The following is a 17,053-nucleotide window of genomic DNA, read 5'->3' as shown; positions in this document are numbered from 1 at the left end:
TTCATTTTTTGTGAAAATAGTGAGAAAACTTGGGATTCGAAAATCCTGAGAGCACGGCGCTCTCAGAAATATCCGTCAATAAAAAAAAACAAATATCTTGGGAATTAAAAATCCCTAGATACCGTCAAAAATCGAATACATAAAAGTCGTTTGAAATGTAAAAATTTCAAGCCCGCCGTCATTGAGTTATCCGACAAGCAACAAATAAATAATATAGGTACTGATCAATTTGACGGAACAATGAATAAAATAGTTCACTATATTGAAAAATAGCATTCAAATATAAATATGCAATTTCCTTTTAGAACAGACATAAAGGGGGAAACAATCTTATTCAAGACAGGCCAATATACGGGAAACAATATCCGTATGCTTTATCTGTCACCGACTTCGTGGAAGGGAAGAACTTTTAGCCATAGTATTGGCTCCTAAAAATCTAAGAAATTACTTATACTTATATTCTGTTGTCTGACAAATTTTAGATAAACCTCGATTTAATGTAAGGTTTTCATCAAATTGAACTTGATAAGAGCTTAAGAGCTATAACTTCTTTTTTAACAAACAATGGTTCGTATTTACCATTCGGCTTAAAAATAGCGCCATTTTCTATTCAGAGAATAATGACTATAGCATTCTATATACTTGATACTTCGCAAGTCTTCTTTTATATGGATGATCTAATAGTCATCGGTTGTTCCGAAAAATATATGCTTAAGCCCTTAACTGATGTTTTCGAAAAGTGTAGGCAACACAACCTGAAGTTACATCCAGAACTATGCTGGTTTTTCATGCATGAAGTCACTTTTCTAGGACATAAATGCACTGATAAAGGAATCTTGCCTGACGACAAAAAATACGACGTTATAAAATATTTTCCAGTCCCGCTTGAAGAGGACATCGCTTGAAGATTCGTTGCACTCGTCACATAGCTAGGTCAACTAGGATGAAAAATTGTATTGGACAGCTAATTGCCAGCACGCATTCGAACACGTTAAGTTGGCTTTAATAAAACCGACTTTGTTACAATACCCAGACTTCAGGAAAGAATTTTGCATTATAACAGATGCTAGTAAGCAAGCGTGTGGAGCAGTTTTAATTCAAAACATGAATGGACTTCAACTTCCAGTTGCATACGCATCGAGATCGGTTACAAAAGGCAAAAGCAAAAAAAAATACAACAGAACAAGAACTCTCAGCAATTCATTGGACAATAACACATTTCAGACCATATACCTATGGTACACACTTCACACTATTTTCAATGGTAAATCCAAGCTCGAAATTAACTCGAATAAGACTTGAATTATAGGAATACAAAGAATTACAAAACATCAACGGAAATATAAAGAAAGTCAATAAGAGATTCCAAAGTAGACAGAAATCCTGCGCAGTAAAGAAAGAAATAGACTTGCCTAGGCAATTGACCTTGCATGTAAACAATTTGCTATTTTTCTTTAAGCATGGAAAGAAAATTATTGCATCATATGATGTAACCGATTTTGGTCAGTTTTTCAAAAGGCTTGAGAAGCAAGTCAATATACATAAAATCAGCCAAAAGTGGCACGGTGGGAAAATGTCCTTGAACAAGTTTCAATTGATAATTTCAAACAAATGGGCAACAAAACATTGAATTCATTCAACCCGGTGCCCTGAAGAAAATGAAAGAGAAAAAGAAGCTATCCTGTCTACATTTCACAACGACCCTATATATGGAAGTCACACTGGCATTACAAAAACCTTGGCCAAGATCAAAAGACATTAATTCTGGAAAGGTTTGACTCGGTATACTACGGAGTATATACGAAAATGTCAAACATGTCAAATATCAAAAGTAACCAAACATACAACGACACCTTTAACAATAACTGACATTCCTATCACCGCTTTCGACAGAGTGATAGTAGACACTATTGGTCCACTACCAAAATCTGAAAATGGTAACGAATATGCAGTCACACTTATATGCGATAAAAGTGCAAAAACTGTAGCAAAAGCAATAATTGAAGATTTTTTTCTGAAGTACGGTCCAATGAAGACGGTCATTTCGGACATGACTTGTGCTGATATTTAAAAATAAAAATTTAACATATACTGCACACCATCACAGTTGGAACTGTCGACAGAAGTCATAGAACTTTTGACAAATATATATGATCATATATAAACTGATTGGGACGTATTGCTTCAATGAAGTAGGGAATAAGTAAGATTTCAAATATACAGGTCCGTATAGAGTAACGAAAAGAGGAAAGGAAGACATTATAATCTTTAACAATAAAAACAAGAGACAAACAGTTCATAAGGATAGATTTAAAGCTTTTATTAATTAAACATTTTTAAATATATATATATATAGTTAATAATGGAAAATAAACCTTATAATCCTCAAAAAAACACGTATAATTCAAAACTTGAGCTACAAGTTTAATTTTTTTAAAAAAATTTATTTTTATTTTTTTTTTAAACTTTAACTAGTTACGTTTTTATTTTTTGAGAACACCGACTAATAGATTTTAAGTCTTGAACTGAACTTGATTTTTAAATTAATCAGCGGTGCGACAATAAATGTTTAGTCTGGGATTTAACATTAACAATCTAAATTTCCCAGAGCTTTCTGAGTTTAGAAAATTTTTACAATAACTGGGTTTCAAGTTTTGTTTCCTTTTGATAGGGGTGACTTAAGAGTAAGATCTAATGTGTGGAAAGGGGGTGTAGGTGTGTAGGCATATCCATATCTTGAGGGTGTATGTGTAGATGTGGATATGTCACTATATAAACCATAAAGTTTAATATAGTCTAGAATCTTGGGGTCTCGTTCGCATGGTAATTTTCCATTGGGGTCCGAAAGTGTGAACGAACCGATAATGTAATTTGATTCGTTCTGGATGTTTAGTCTATTAGACATTGGCTGATTGGGGTACTAAGGGTGTATGTGTGTGTGGGCGTGTGGATATGTCACTCCCCCATTCTTTGAATTTGGCCTGTCCTCAGGTGGAAAGGGTTGGATACAACATTACATTTTCTTCTATGTTAATTGGGTTTGGTAGATCATTTACAATTTCTGTACTTTTTTGTGTTTCTTCCTTTAATTTTACATGTTTTACAATAAATTTGGTTGGTATGCCTAAGTACAATAAAATGCTTATAATAATGATTACAAAAGTTGTTTCAGTGATTATAATATTTTGTGTGTGATTCTATTATTTCTTTTGTTTGAATATAAGATAATGGTTCTAACTTTGTTACATTATTATTTACGTAAACGCTCTGTGTGTAATCTAAAATTGTATTTAAAATAGTGAATTTTTCTAATTGTAATTGTAATTTTAACAAGGTTACTTCCAACTATAGAAATTTCTTTATTAATACAATTTATATTTAATACTGTTTTAGGGATATTCCAGGTCAAACAATTTGGTTGATCGGCTAAATTATAAAAATAATGTATTGGGTTATTGATTTGTCGAACAAGATTCGGTAAATTCCTTGAGTGTATTTGCTTTACAACTGTGGTTACAAGTGCAGTTAGTTCTGAGAGGTTTGTTTGGCCTTGAGGAGCTGCTGGAGGAGGCGTTAAGTTAATAACCGTAAAAGTTTTGTTGGTTCATAGTAAAATGTTATTAATATTATTAAAAGCTAAATGATTATTTAAAGGTGTAATAATTAATTACTAATATTAATTTGGTTATTAATTAAAACTATAATAATGATTGATACAACAAATCTAAAAAATTGAGGACAGAAATAACAAAAAATAAATTTAAGTAAAAATAACATTTGTTTTAGTTACTTATATATGTTTTGTTAAGTTTAGTGGCTTGATTTTTTTCTTTCTATTCCAGAGGGTTTCTTGAGAGTCGCGGATTTGGAATTTTCACTTTCACTTTGCTTTTACTCGTTTTTATTCATCCTTTTGTGGAGGTTTTTATTTTAATTATAGTTTAAAACTTACAGTAAGATTGTTGATATGGCTAATCCATCGGCCTATCCGGAATTCATCCTGTTTAGATCCTTTGAGCTTACTAAGGCACCTGAAATCTGCTCATATATTTGTTGTATTTCTTGGGTGCGGAACTTGCAGTTTAAATCAGTTCTTAGAAATTCAGAAATGAGGATGGAGTTGTTTAGGCCCACAACATTTTGGGCAGGAAATTGATTTGATTTTCTTGGACAATTATATTGTATTATATTTTTTTTGTTCTTCTTTTGTTGTTATGGTTTTATTTGTAGGGTATTAACTTTTAGCTTCCATAGGAACAATTGGGAAAATAATGTGAAAAAATTATAACTTCGCTGTTTTTTAATGTCGTTATTTGGTTTTACGAAACATAGCAATGGTTTATTATTTCAAAATTGTAATTATAATTTTTAATTTTAATTCTATTAAACTCGGACGATTATGAAAACAATCGGAATACAAAAAAATGTATAACAAATTTAAAAAGTTAGTAATTTAATTTTTTGGATTTTGTAAGGGTTTAATAATTTAGAATTAAGCTTTTAATTTTACTCAAGTCGGCAAACTTTATCATATAACTGCTATATGAACGATCGAATTATTGAGCTGAAAATCACCGAAGCTTCATAGTTCTTCGAGATACTATATCCAAGGAAAGATCAAATAATCAAACTAAAAATCATTGAAGCTATACAATGTTTTTTCAATATGTACGAAAATAAATCCAAATTTACATTTTTTAAGGAAAATTTAATTTTTGCACCTAATTTTTATTAATTTGTATTTGTTAACCAAAATGTGAATTACAAAACAAATCATATTTATCTTTACTCCCAGTTTTACGCTCGAAGTTGCATGCGATACTTGTCAATGTCTCTGCTCGTTTCGCGCACTCTGCCAACGCTCTGAGAAATTTTGAAAAATATTTTGTCTTGTTTCAAGAAAAATATATTTCTTAACGTAGGAACTAATTTTCTTGTTCAAATAAATATTTTTTCTTGTTATTTTTAAATTGTATTTCTTGTTTTAAGAAATATTACTTCTTGTTTTAAGAAATATAATTTATTGCCGTAAGAAATAATATAGCTTGCTTTAAGGGCTGCTTTTATATGATTATACCCTCTGTATTATAGTTTCAGTCAGAAGATTGCAATGCAGTATAGTAGTCAAATCCCGACCCTATAGAGTAGTTTTTCCCTCTGTCCGTTTCTACGCAAACTAGTCTCTAAGTTTTAATGCTATTTGCATGAATCTTTTCCAAAAGTTGTATCCCACTTCAGGTAGTATATAAGGGATGGGACAAATATATCATACATTGGAAAATAAATAAAAAAAATTTTAAATTTGCTATTTAATAATTTTTTTTTTAGTTCTTCGATATATGGAGATGGTTTGTAATTTTGGAACTACGGCTTAAACTGGACTAAAATCAGGCAAATATATCAAATAGCTCCCATGGAAACAATCGGAATAATAAAATAAAAAGATAAGCAACAAATTTAGTCTTCTTTAATTTTCATGTTCTTTTAAAATTCTTTTGGACACCGCAGTGGTTTAATATTTCCGAATTACATATTTACACAGAGAAAATTCTGACGTTCAGAAATTTGAGGATTTACTCATTTTGAGTACTGATTTGAGTACTCAGATACATAAACTGAGGATATATTCTGAATTTGAGTAAAAATGTGCTAATAATGAGGCAAAATGTTGCTCAAAATCCGTGGTCTAGCGGTCTGAGATGTCCGGACCAGGAAGCCAACACCCAAGGTTTTGAGGTTTCGAGTTCACTTCGAGTTGTGTGATTCTTTTTTTTTCGTTGTTTTTATTTTATTAATGGTTATTTAATTTAACTCTTTGTCATTTCTTAAAAATACCGCAAATATTTTGCTAAAAAAACGAATTCGCCTTTGGAAATAAAATGTGCGGTTTTAGCTTACTGAGAATTTAGAGCGTGCGTGGACGAGTAGTTAAGGCTTACATCTAAAGTGCGAAAGGTTCCGGGTTCAATTCTCAGTCGAAGCATGTGCTTTTCATAAAAATATTTCTTAAGTAAAATAAAATGATTTCATTTAACACGTAAATTAATAATATAACACAATGTAAAACAAACAATAAAGTTGAAAAAAATGTTAGTTCATTTTTGGCCGATTTATTTTGGTAGATTCTCATTTTGAGTTTTTTCATTCTTGAAAATTTGTACTCAAACTGAGTAAAATGGTCTCAAAGTGAGAATTTTTGCTCTTGGATTTTTTTTGAGTACGAATCTTCTCAGATTAAGTGCAATTTTCTCTGTGTAGTTGTATTTAAATCGGACTACTATATCGTATAGCTCCGTTTGAAACAAACGCAAAAATATGTGGAACAAATTATAACTTTTTTAATCAATTGAATCACAATTGATTTTTATATACTTCGATACATAGTAATGGTTTATTATTTAAGTTTTACAACCAAACTAAACCAAAGGCATACAAACTTGAATTCAGTAGTTATAAAGAATATTTTATTATTGCAATAGCTACAATGTTTATAAACTTCGGATTGCTGAAGATTGCTTTTCTTATTCCATGAAATAATGATTTATAAACGGTTAATGTATACAAATATTTTCAGTGATGAGCCGCTTTGCAAACAACTTGTTCTCCTTTGCATTCCTCACATGAAAATTGGCATCCTTCAAGGAATCAGCTTTCCAGACTGGTCGAGTCTGCAATCCACCAGCTGTTGTTGCCTCATTGCGATGGAACTACTGCTAGAGGAAGCGCTGAGGTGGGGAGTTGACATTAAAATGCCGTCCCGTGACCACAAAGCCTATGCTCGACTCCAATTGCGCCATTCTCAGTGTGCTCAAGTGTTGCGCGCGATTGCTGCTACACAATTTGAAGCCATTTATTTTTGGCGACTTCGGTGACAAGGACCAGCAATACCAGCTGAATTGCGGCACATTTGCAACTTTGATGCCACTTCCACTGTCAAGTTGGCGTAAAATTTTTCATTTCGCATATGAAAGGAAGTGTGTGCGCCAGTTTGCCCCCCCTTTCCACCACTTTCTTCTCATGATTTCTTCCCAACTCCTCGAGCTTTTTCTCCAATTTCCATTTCACATTTTATTAATGGCTGGAGTGCATTTTTGCGTCGGCGCAATTCCTGTGAAAAATGTTATTTTTGTTTGGAACCTTTTGAAATTTGCCTTCGGGACGGATTAAAAAAATGAAATCGCTCAGACTTGAAATTTTTTATAGCAGAAAGTTGGTATCAGGAGTATTTGCTTAAAAGTAATGTACATACGGACATAAAGGTAAATTTTTCGTTCGCTTCAATCTAATACGGCCACAAGTTGTGCTCCGTAGTGTTTTGATGACTTTTGAGAAAAATATGTTTGTTTTTTGAAAAATGTATATATAAGTATTTTGGTAGATGATATAAAATTCGTTCATTGTGCTTTCTGGCTTAAAAATTACCACAGCTCTTTTTTACTCGTAAAGTAAAAAGGTATATTGTACTCATTAAAGAGTGTATAGCAAATAGAAGGAAACGTTTCAGACTTTCAAAAGTAAACATAAATTTTTGATCAAAATTAGTAGCCGGGTCGATCTAGCCATGTCAGTCCGTCTATCAGTATGTCTGTCTGGCTGTCTGGCTGTCCATCTGTCCATCTGTCCGTACGTCAGCCTGATAAATAATTGGCCATGGCCATATCAACTCGTCAACTGATGCTTATCATGAACACATATATTTCATTGGGTCGGAACTGTCTCCTTCACGGCGTTGCTAACTTGGACTGATATTATAATATTTTCTGCAAGCGTTAAAAAAAAAAAACAAAAAAAAAAATTTGACATAACTCCCAGACCCAAACGCTTACGCAGGAAAATTCCGACGTTCAGAAATTGGGAATTAGGATTCTCAAAATAAAAAGTACTCATTTGGAGTAAAGAACTTGGCCTAAGAACTGACATTCAGGACATTTGTACTCATATTTGTAAAAAGAATGGAAATTTTTTGATTTCATAAAAATGTTCTCATAATGGCTAACAATGTACCGACGTCCCGAGTTTACTTCGAGCTGTGTGATTTGTTTTTTTCTTGTTGTTCTAATTGTATTAATGCTCATCTAGCCGTTTACCATTTTTTGATAATAAATTTTTTAATTTTTGGTATTGGACTTTGTTTCAGTACGAACATTTTCTGATTGAGTAATATACTTGGTTTATTCTCTCTCTTGTTTTAGGTTTAAAAGAACTGGTTACTTCTGCAAGGCCTTACCTTACGAACCCTCGAAGTGGATATAAACAAAATTTGTTCTTTTTGTCTTATTCAAGAAGGTTTTAATCTGTTAGTTTACATATGATTTTTATGTTTTCAGCACATACGTTCAGCTCAACGTGAGGACGAGCAAGTGGGCCTAAGGTAGACTGTTTAAACGTTAGACCTTACTTCTAACGCAAATGGGAAAAGACCGGAGGTCTCTGAGAAATCCCCTATCTAGCGACGAAGTGAGGCACTTTCATTCAGTTTTTCGCGCTGTTTATGTTTTTGTATTTTGACACGTTCTGCCATCTCGCCGAGGGATCCGCAAGGCGGTGTCGGCAGTTTCGGTCTGTGTGCGTCTGACAATTTACATTAGTTTCTGCTTGCTCAGCTCTAGCAATCGTGCCGGGGAAACTGGCAGCCAACTTCACTTGGCTCACTGCCACCCTCATTCCATCGTCCTGTCATGTGACAAAAACGCGACAGTTTGCAAGGTCACGTCACATTCATTTGTTGACAATGATGTATTTAGGGAGGAACATTCCGTGCTGTTCTGTTTTACCCTGAGCGGCAACTTTAAAGTCTCGTGTAGATTTCGCAATTTCAGAAATACTAGTTCAGAATTTACCAAAATTTATATACAAGCCCCAACTCACCAAAAAGATTAAGATCCCGCCCAGATGAACAACGTGCGAAGTGCAAGAAAAGAAACAAAGCAAAAACTAAACATCAAAATGCCTGCTATGAAGCTTAACACATTTAATTCCATTCATTTAGAACGCGGCAGGCAGAAGAAGGTCCACTTTGAACTCGACTCCTGGCTCCTGCAAGCAATTATTTAAAAAACAACAGCCGGAGTAAACGACATGGTGTAAATAACTGTAAAAGCTTTATATTTGCTGACACTGACTTTGATATTATTGTCCGACCGATTTGGCATGGGGACAGCAGTCGGAGGTCCCAAGTCATCTACAGCCCCAGGACATGTCGGCATTAAAAATTGGAAAGTATAATCCACACAGGACTCATCGGAAATATGGGTTTGTGTCGGGTATAAATTTTCTTGCTCGCTCCTTTCGTTTCATGCCCTTAATACCTTGCTTTTACTTTTGAACAGCACCATATAAATGGTTTCAATTTAGTTTATTGGGCCCCAAAAAATTTGATTATAATACATTTTCGTCACCCATTCTTTACGCTTTCAAGACCAACAACATTGTCTTCACTGTACAAAATAAAAAACGCGTAATTATTTTTGCGGCTTGTTTTTGTTTTGACCGGCCAACTTTTCAATTGTCTGTTATTTGTCATGAACAAAGTGCCGATAGGCACTGTGATTTCTTAGAAATTAATGAAAACTTATGAGCAGCCAAAAGTTGACAAAATAGTCTATCAGCTATTAAGATAGTTCATAACACATTGTTCAGAATTAAATAAAAAGTTCCAAACGTGATTAAAATAAGCTAAGTTAATAGATGGGACAGCAAGTTGCAAATAAAATTGTGTTAAATTTGAATCTAGATATTTCCAAAGACATTGTTGCCTATAGGCAATATTGGCCCTGAGTGGCTCACAAGATCTTTAAATTTTTCTGTTTGCTAGGCATGCGGCCCAAAGTTTAACAAAAGGGAAAATTAAACAAATTTGCCAATTTGATTGGGTGATAAACACGATGAAGATAATGGTGAAAATATCGATACTGTATTAATTAAGGGAGAAGACGTCTAACTTATTTCAGTGTCTTTATTCGAATGTTTCTTAAAAGTAGAGCTGCGTCGCAGTGAAACAGCTTTGTATATAATGGTTTACATAAAGCAACAGAAACGTTGCTGGGAGTAGAGAGTGTCATGCACGTGAGAACCATGCTGATTTTGTCTGCACTTGAAATGTGCAGTGGGCGCTTGGCGATAGCCGCTCTGCGACGAAATTTCCGCTTTATGTATATCGTGTTGGCATCACAACAAAGTGTTGTAGCCTTGTTTATGCTAAGGCACCTTAAGTGTTGCCGCCCAAGATGTTCCGAATATCATTTATATGCATATGTACACATGGTACAATACATTGGGCAAACTTTGGAAAACTTTGCTTATGAAACAATTCAGACTGTTGTTACCTAAGGTGCAAAAACAAAGAACCTATATCATATTTTAATACCCTTGCAGAGGGTATTATAATTACAGTCAAAAGTTTGCAGCGCAGTGAAGGAGACGTTTCCGATCCTATAAAGTATATATATTCTTCATCAGCATCACTAGAAGAGTCGACCTAGCCATGTCCGTCCGTCTGTCCGTCCGTTTCTACGAAAACTAGTCTCTCATTATAGTATATAAGTCGAAACGAGCCGGATCGGACGACTATAGCATATACTCCCATACGAACAATCGGAAAAATAAATTTAAAAAAAATATAGCTTCGACATATAGTAATGGTTAAATATTTCAGAATTTAAATTTCATAAAAATCGAACGACTATAACTTAAAGCTCCCATGGAAAGAATAAAAATATACAAAAATTTTAATTTAACATTTTTATTTTGTAATTTTTTTAAGAAATTCTTTTTACCTATAATTAATTTGACAGTTCAGAATTAAGCTTTTAATTCTATTCAAATCGGAAAACGATATCATATAGTTGTCATAGGAACTCAAATAATTGAGCTGCAAATCATCATAGCTACAATGTTTGCAAACATATACGCCAGTCAATCATAATTTTAATGTTTTCAAAAACATTTATGGGTATATGAGCTTCGGTTTGCCGAAGTTTGATTTCTTTCTTGTTCTATGTAATTCAAATATAAAATAATGGAGAAATTCTTCAGTATTTTGTAATACTGAAGTGGAACTTAAGTGGGATGTCATCGAGATGAAACGTTTTATTGGTGTTTGGGAGTAGACAAATTACCTATATTACGCATGGCTTGGTTATTAGATTTTAGACCTCCTGCAGTTGCAGATTCAATGAATCGAACTAGGTTTGAGAAAATTAAATGACATTTTTATTTAAATGACAACTGTAAACAGCCCCAGAAGGGCGCTGAAAATCATGACAAGTTGTATAAAATCCGTCCGTTACCGTCCAAAATGAAAAAAGTTCGCAATGATTTGGAGCAGGAGTGCCAAAATGTTGCCGAACAAATTATTTATTTTAAAGGCATGTTCCAAAAAATATATTTAATCTTCTAACCCAATCAAAAACTTCTAGGTCAACATAGCTTGAAGCAATATCCTTCGAAAAATCCACATATGTGGGATTTCAAAATGTTTTCGAGAGCTTGAATTTCTGGTCTAATATGCGATTTTTGTCTTTATATTAGTATATTTGAAACTTGTAATTTCTTAGGACTTGGATTTATTTGTCTTCACATGTTCCCGAAAATAAGAAACTACAAATTTTTTTTTAACCTGGTTCAGGTCCGTTAGTCTAATGAAAGCTTTAAAATAAAATTGTATTCTTGCAGTCCGAACGATACTCCCCAACCACCTCTAAAATTGCGTGTTTAAAATTTAAAAATTACTTGCCGAGGAAGGTATAGGATCTTATGATCTCAAAGTGAAGTCCTCGAACAATTTTATTGCTTGTCGCTGATATGACAACAAGTGAAAATTTTGTTTCCATTAAAAATACTTTCTTTAGAGGCGAAAAGAGATCGAAAAAATTGCGTAAAATAAGAAATTTCAGGTTTGACAGCCAATGTTCCAAGCCAACTTCTTTTTACAATGCGGTGGTGTATTGAAAGTCTGTTTCAGCAAAGAAAAACAAGGAATAATACTGAAATCAAGTGCCTCGACTATAAGACACCCCTTACTTAGCAAACGAATTTCTAAATAAATAAGTATTTACAATTTGTTTTCGTCGCTCGAATTACCTCACGATAGAAATAAAAAAGTGTTCAGGACTATCCTTACATTTTTTACAATGCAATTTTAAAGGGGTGTAATCCTGCAAAGGGGTGTTATTTATTTAAAAAGAGGACGTGAATTAATTTTTATTTGTTTTATATTTAATTCCAAAGATTATTGCGTACCATTTTCTAACTTTCCACTGTAACTGACCTACACCAGTTCAAATACTTTTTATATTTTTGTAAAGGTAAAGCGATCTTTGCTTATACCTTGCCTTTGTCTTGGCCCATGCCTTTGGCTTTGGAGCTCGCTCTTGCTTCCTGCCAAGATAAACAAACCAAACTTAAAATAAACATAAGCTTCCGCTCGAAGCCCAATCAATTGCGTTCCTAAGCTTATATTTTAAACCAAAGGAGAAGTTCTTGAAGCTCAAAGAAAAGCTTCTGGCCGAAGTTCGGTGGAGAAGATTTTAGAATTAAGCCGGCAGTCACTTTGGGACCGAGAAAGAGATCAGAAGTTAAGAATTCGATTGTAAGAAATAAAGTGTCTTTTATTAGTGAAATAAAATTAGAGGTTTAACACCAAGTTATATAATATAAAAAAAATATATTTTTTTAACAAAATTACCAGTGACAAACTTTATTGGCGCCCAACGAGGGGCGGTGCTTAAAAAAGTTTAAAAAAATATTAATTATAATAACGGAACTTGCGCCGCAAAAAACCCAACCATTTTTAGAGGAAACATTAAAACATCCACAACAAATAGACGACACCCAACATTATGAAAGTGATCGTGATTTAAAAATTTAAATGGAAATTAATTGATTAACATGCAATAATCCATTTAAATTACTGGTTATATATAATAAAAATGGACCCAATAAATTAATTCACAGTACAAGAACACACAACAAAAAACCAATAATTGAAGAATAATAAACCAAAAACAATAATTAAAAAAGAAAGTAAATTAAAGCATAAACATATCAACTGGGAAAACCAAGGAGAATAAGAACGAAAATATTTCATTTAAACAAAGAAGGGTGCAAGGGCTGAAGGGCATTTCCTCGCCAAAATTTAACACGACTACAACCAAAATAACAAAGAAGGAAGGAAGCTGAAGGGCATTCCTTCGCCATCATCAAAGAAGACAAGCTTAAAAATTAAAAGATCGTAAGAAATAAGAACAATTATATTTTAGGTAAAAATTTAATTTGAGAGATAAATTATATAATACATGCTGAAAGATCTAGAAGATTTGTTGAATCTATTTAATAAATTAGAAATGACCGAAAAAAATTGAAATTAAAATTGAAGAAGTTGACAATTCGATAAAATGGAAACCACTTCTGACACTTTCGATCAGCTAGAGCATGCCTACCATAAACTTCAGCTTAAATATTGCGGCTTTTTGCAGTCTTTTTTTCATATTGTAGTAATGAAGTTAAACTCCCTCCAAAAACACAAAACCTTTTTGGAGCACACAGAAACAATGTTGGTTAATTTTAAGGGGAAAATACTGCAAAATAAACCCTAGTAATGACACTCCAAAATGCCAGTGTTGCCAGATCAAAAACCGTCTGTATATATATATACTTTTATAGTTTGGTTCCAATGCCGCAATGTGCCTTATTCCATGAAGATCTGGGTTTGTTTACTTTTGAATTGTCGCATATTAAAACAAAGTTAAATAAAAATTTGATGCTCATACGGGTATCACATTACATTGTTCGCCTCATTCATTGACGAATTCATTGAAGTTCAGAGACAGAGAAAACTATATGGGTACTGCTAGAGAATTTTTTTGGTTATAAAATCATGACCACACTGCCTTTTTTAACGTTAAATTCAAAATTTGTGGTTTTGCTTATTATATTGTGTTTATCCCGCTAATTTTAACGACGCAGTCCTCGGGATGTGGATCGGAAGCATAGCCTGGCCGGCGGCACGTTTGCGTCCAATGCAGCTTGGGCCGCCCGCCTTTCTGGTTCACTTGTGCTCAGGCAGCCCTTCTTGAAGGGGGAGCCCATTTCCACGATTACCGAGCTGCCAAGGCTGGACATCACTCCATCCGCCTTGACACCCAATCTGCCTCCCAGACTGGGAAAACGATGCCGTTGCCAGCGACGCTTGAAGCGGGGGCCGTTCGGGCCGATGGGATGGTTCATTGGTAGTAACAATTTAATTTCTCTATAAAAAAAAAAACATGGTGATATCTACTTAATCATTTTCAACTGTTCTTAGCAGAAGGACTGACATTTATACGAGTCGCCTACTTGGGTAAAGATGCTCTGACGTCCATCAATTCTTGAGTAAATTATATCAAAATAGCCCCTGCTTATACGGGTATGACATTACATTGTTCACCTCATTCATTGACGAGTTAATTGAAGCTCAGATACAAAGACAACTATAGGGATACTGCTTGAGATTATTTTGGTAACAAGTTCACGGTCACACTACCTTTTCAACTTTAAATTCAAACTTTATGTTTTGTTTATTATATTGTGTTTATCCCGCTAATTTAAACGTTTAAAGGTTTTCCATTGTTACCTTTAAATGGTAAAAAATATTTCGTATACATTTAAGCCTCGATTTTTCATTCCGTTTAGTCTTCAACTCCAATCAATGTACACTTTAGATACAATTTTGCTCATTGATGTAACGGCCCCGATTGTATTTCATCGAATGGTATTTTTATACCAAAACCCGGTGCTCATTTTTTACTATCGTATATCGGTCCTAACAATTTTCCTCATTCATTTTTCATTGAAATCTTCATAGGTTGTCTTGCTAGCACTAGCTTAAATTTGAATAGTTAAAAATATAAATGAGCAATGAATGAGGTCAACAATGTAGTGTCATAAGCCCATCAGACGGACATCCATAATGCTATCTAGGCATTTGCCAACTTGGACGACAAGGAAAAAAGCTGATGGTGTTGTTTGACGGGTTTGCAATGGAGACCACCATAGTGTATAGAAAAGAGCAAGGATCCCCGTATATGTGGGAGTTTTTTCCTGCCAGAGATGCAGCAGTCATGCAAAAAAACCCAGCTGCTATAGTGGTGGCACTAACGAAATATCGTTAAAAATCAGTATTTTCCGGTATTTTTTGTAAAAATGTTCGGGGCGAATGATTTTTAGTCGCATTTATTTTAAATGCGTTATTTAACCTTATGATATTCCCTCTGTAAATAAATGCGCATTAGGCTAAACGCGTGTTAATGCGCCAATGGAATCCGTCTATTAATGCGCCAATGGAATCCGGCTATTACTCTATTGAATTTAAACATGCAATAAAACTACTATGTTTTACTATGTTTTAGTTTACAAAGGTGTAATATATAATAGTGGACAAGAATATTTATTCTTGCATATATTTAAAGCGCACCTTAAAAGACATTTATACATAAAAATCAGTTCAGATACCGACCAATGAAAATAGGAAAGATGATTTTCAAGAGGAACCAAGCTTTTCATCTGTGAATAATTTCGATCATTATACCCCAGTTGCTCACAAGATAATATATTACCTGCCAGTTGCCCTAAGCGCAAAAAAGCTAAAATCCTTCTCTAGCTGCCGGTAATGTTAAAGGGTGTATAGAGCCTATTGAATTTCAATTAAAAAGTTTTTCCAATTACCCGGTTTTTTGGATGAAACTTCATAAAAAGAAAAGTTGTTCCATTTCAAAGGAAAAACAATTAGTCCCATATTTTTGTTTTTCGATGGATTCGGAGTTAAAAACCCATTAGGGAAACTGCATTTATAGTCGAAACTTAAGTTTTTTTTGGTTGCGGACTTTCTTAAGTCTTTAAAAAAAAAGTATGGCAATGCTCTCTTTTTTGAGCCTTTTATAAAAATTTTTGAAAAAATCCAAGAAGTTAAAGTTAATATAATTACTAATATAGGGCCTAGAAAAACATTTTTTGAACGAAATTCTTGGCTTTACAACTTCATTTAATGCATCCTTAATGACAGATAATTTGAAGGTGTTTTTAGATATTCTATTGCAAAGTTCTTTTAAATTTTATTTTAAATAAAATGCTTTTTTCGAACCTTAACTATCGCAAAATATTTTTTGATACATGGGAAACCGAAATCGGAAATTAATCTAACGATTTTGAACTACACTAGCAAAAAAAAAAGAAAGGAAGCAAGCTTCGGCATGCCGTAGTTCATATACCCTTGCAGCTATTGCAAAAACTAAAATTCTTGATAAAATTAAAATTATGATTTACTTGCGTATATGTTTAAAAACATTGAAGCTGTGATGATTTGCAGCTCACTTAATCGATAGTTCCTATGACAGCTATACGATATCGTTTTCCGATTTTAATAAAATTAAAAGCGTAATTCTGAATTGACAAATTATTAATAAGTCAAAAAGAATTTAAAAAAAAATAACAAAGTAGAAAAGTTACATTTAAAAAGCAAAAATTGTTTACATATTTTGATGAAATTTAAACCATAATTCTGAAATATTTAACCATTACTATTTATATGTCGAAGAACTATAAAAAAATTGAAAAAACACCAAAGATATCATTTTTTTTATTTATTTTTCCGATTGTTTCTATGGGAGCTATATGCTATAATCGATCCGGCTCCTTCCGACTTATATACAACCTGCAATAAAAAGACAACTTTTGGGAAAGTTTCAATCAGATAGCTTTAAAACTGAGAGACTAGTTTGAGTAGAAACGGACGGACAGACAGACGTACAGACGGACATGGCTAGATCTACTCTCCTAGTGATGCTGATCAAGAATTTATATACTTTATAGGGTTGCAAACTTCTGACTGAAGTTATAATACCCTCTGCAATGGTATAAAAAGAAGCAAAATATTTATTTTTAGACTATTTAGCCTTCGAAGTCGGCGAAAAAGACGATAGTATAGAAATTAATAAGTTAAATTATTGGTAGAGGACCGCCAATTCACTTACATACAGTATAGGTTGGTACTTAATTTATAACAACAAAATAATTTTAG

The sequence above is a fragment of the Drosophila gunungcola genome (assembly GCF_025200985.1).
Source record: "Drosophila gunungcola strain Sukarami chromosome 2L unlocalized genomic scaffold, Dgunungcola_SK_2 000007F, whole genome shotgun sequence".
In the NCBI taxonomy this organism is placed as follows: Eukaryota; Metazoa; Arthropoda; class Insecta; order Diptera; family Drosophilidae; genus Drosophila; species Drosophila gunungcola.
Note: the sequence above shows the minus strand (reverse complement) of the source record.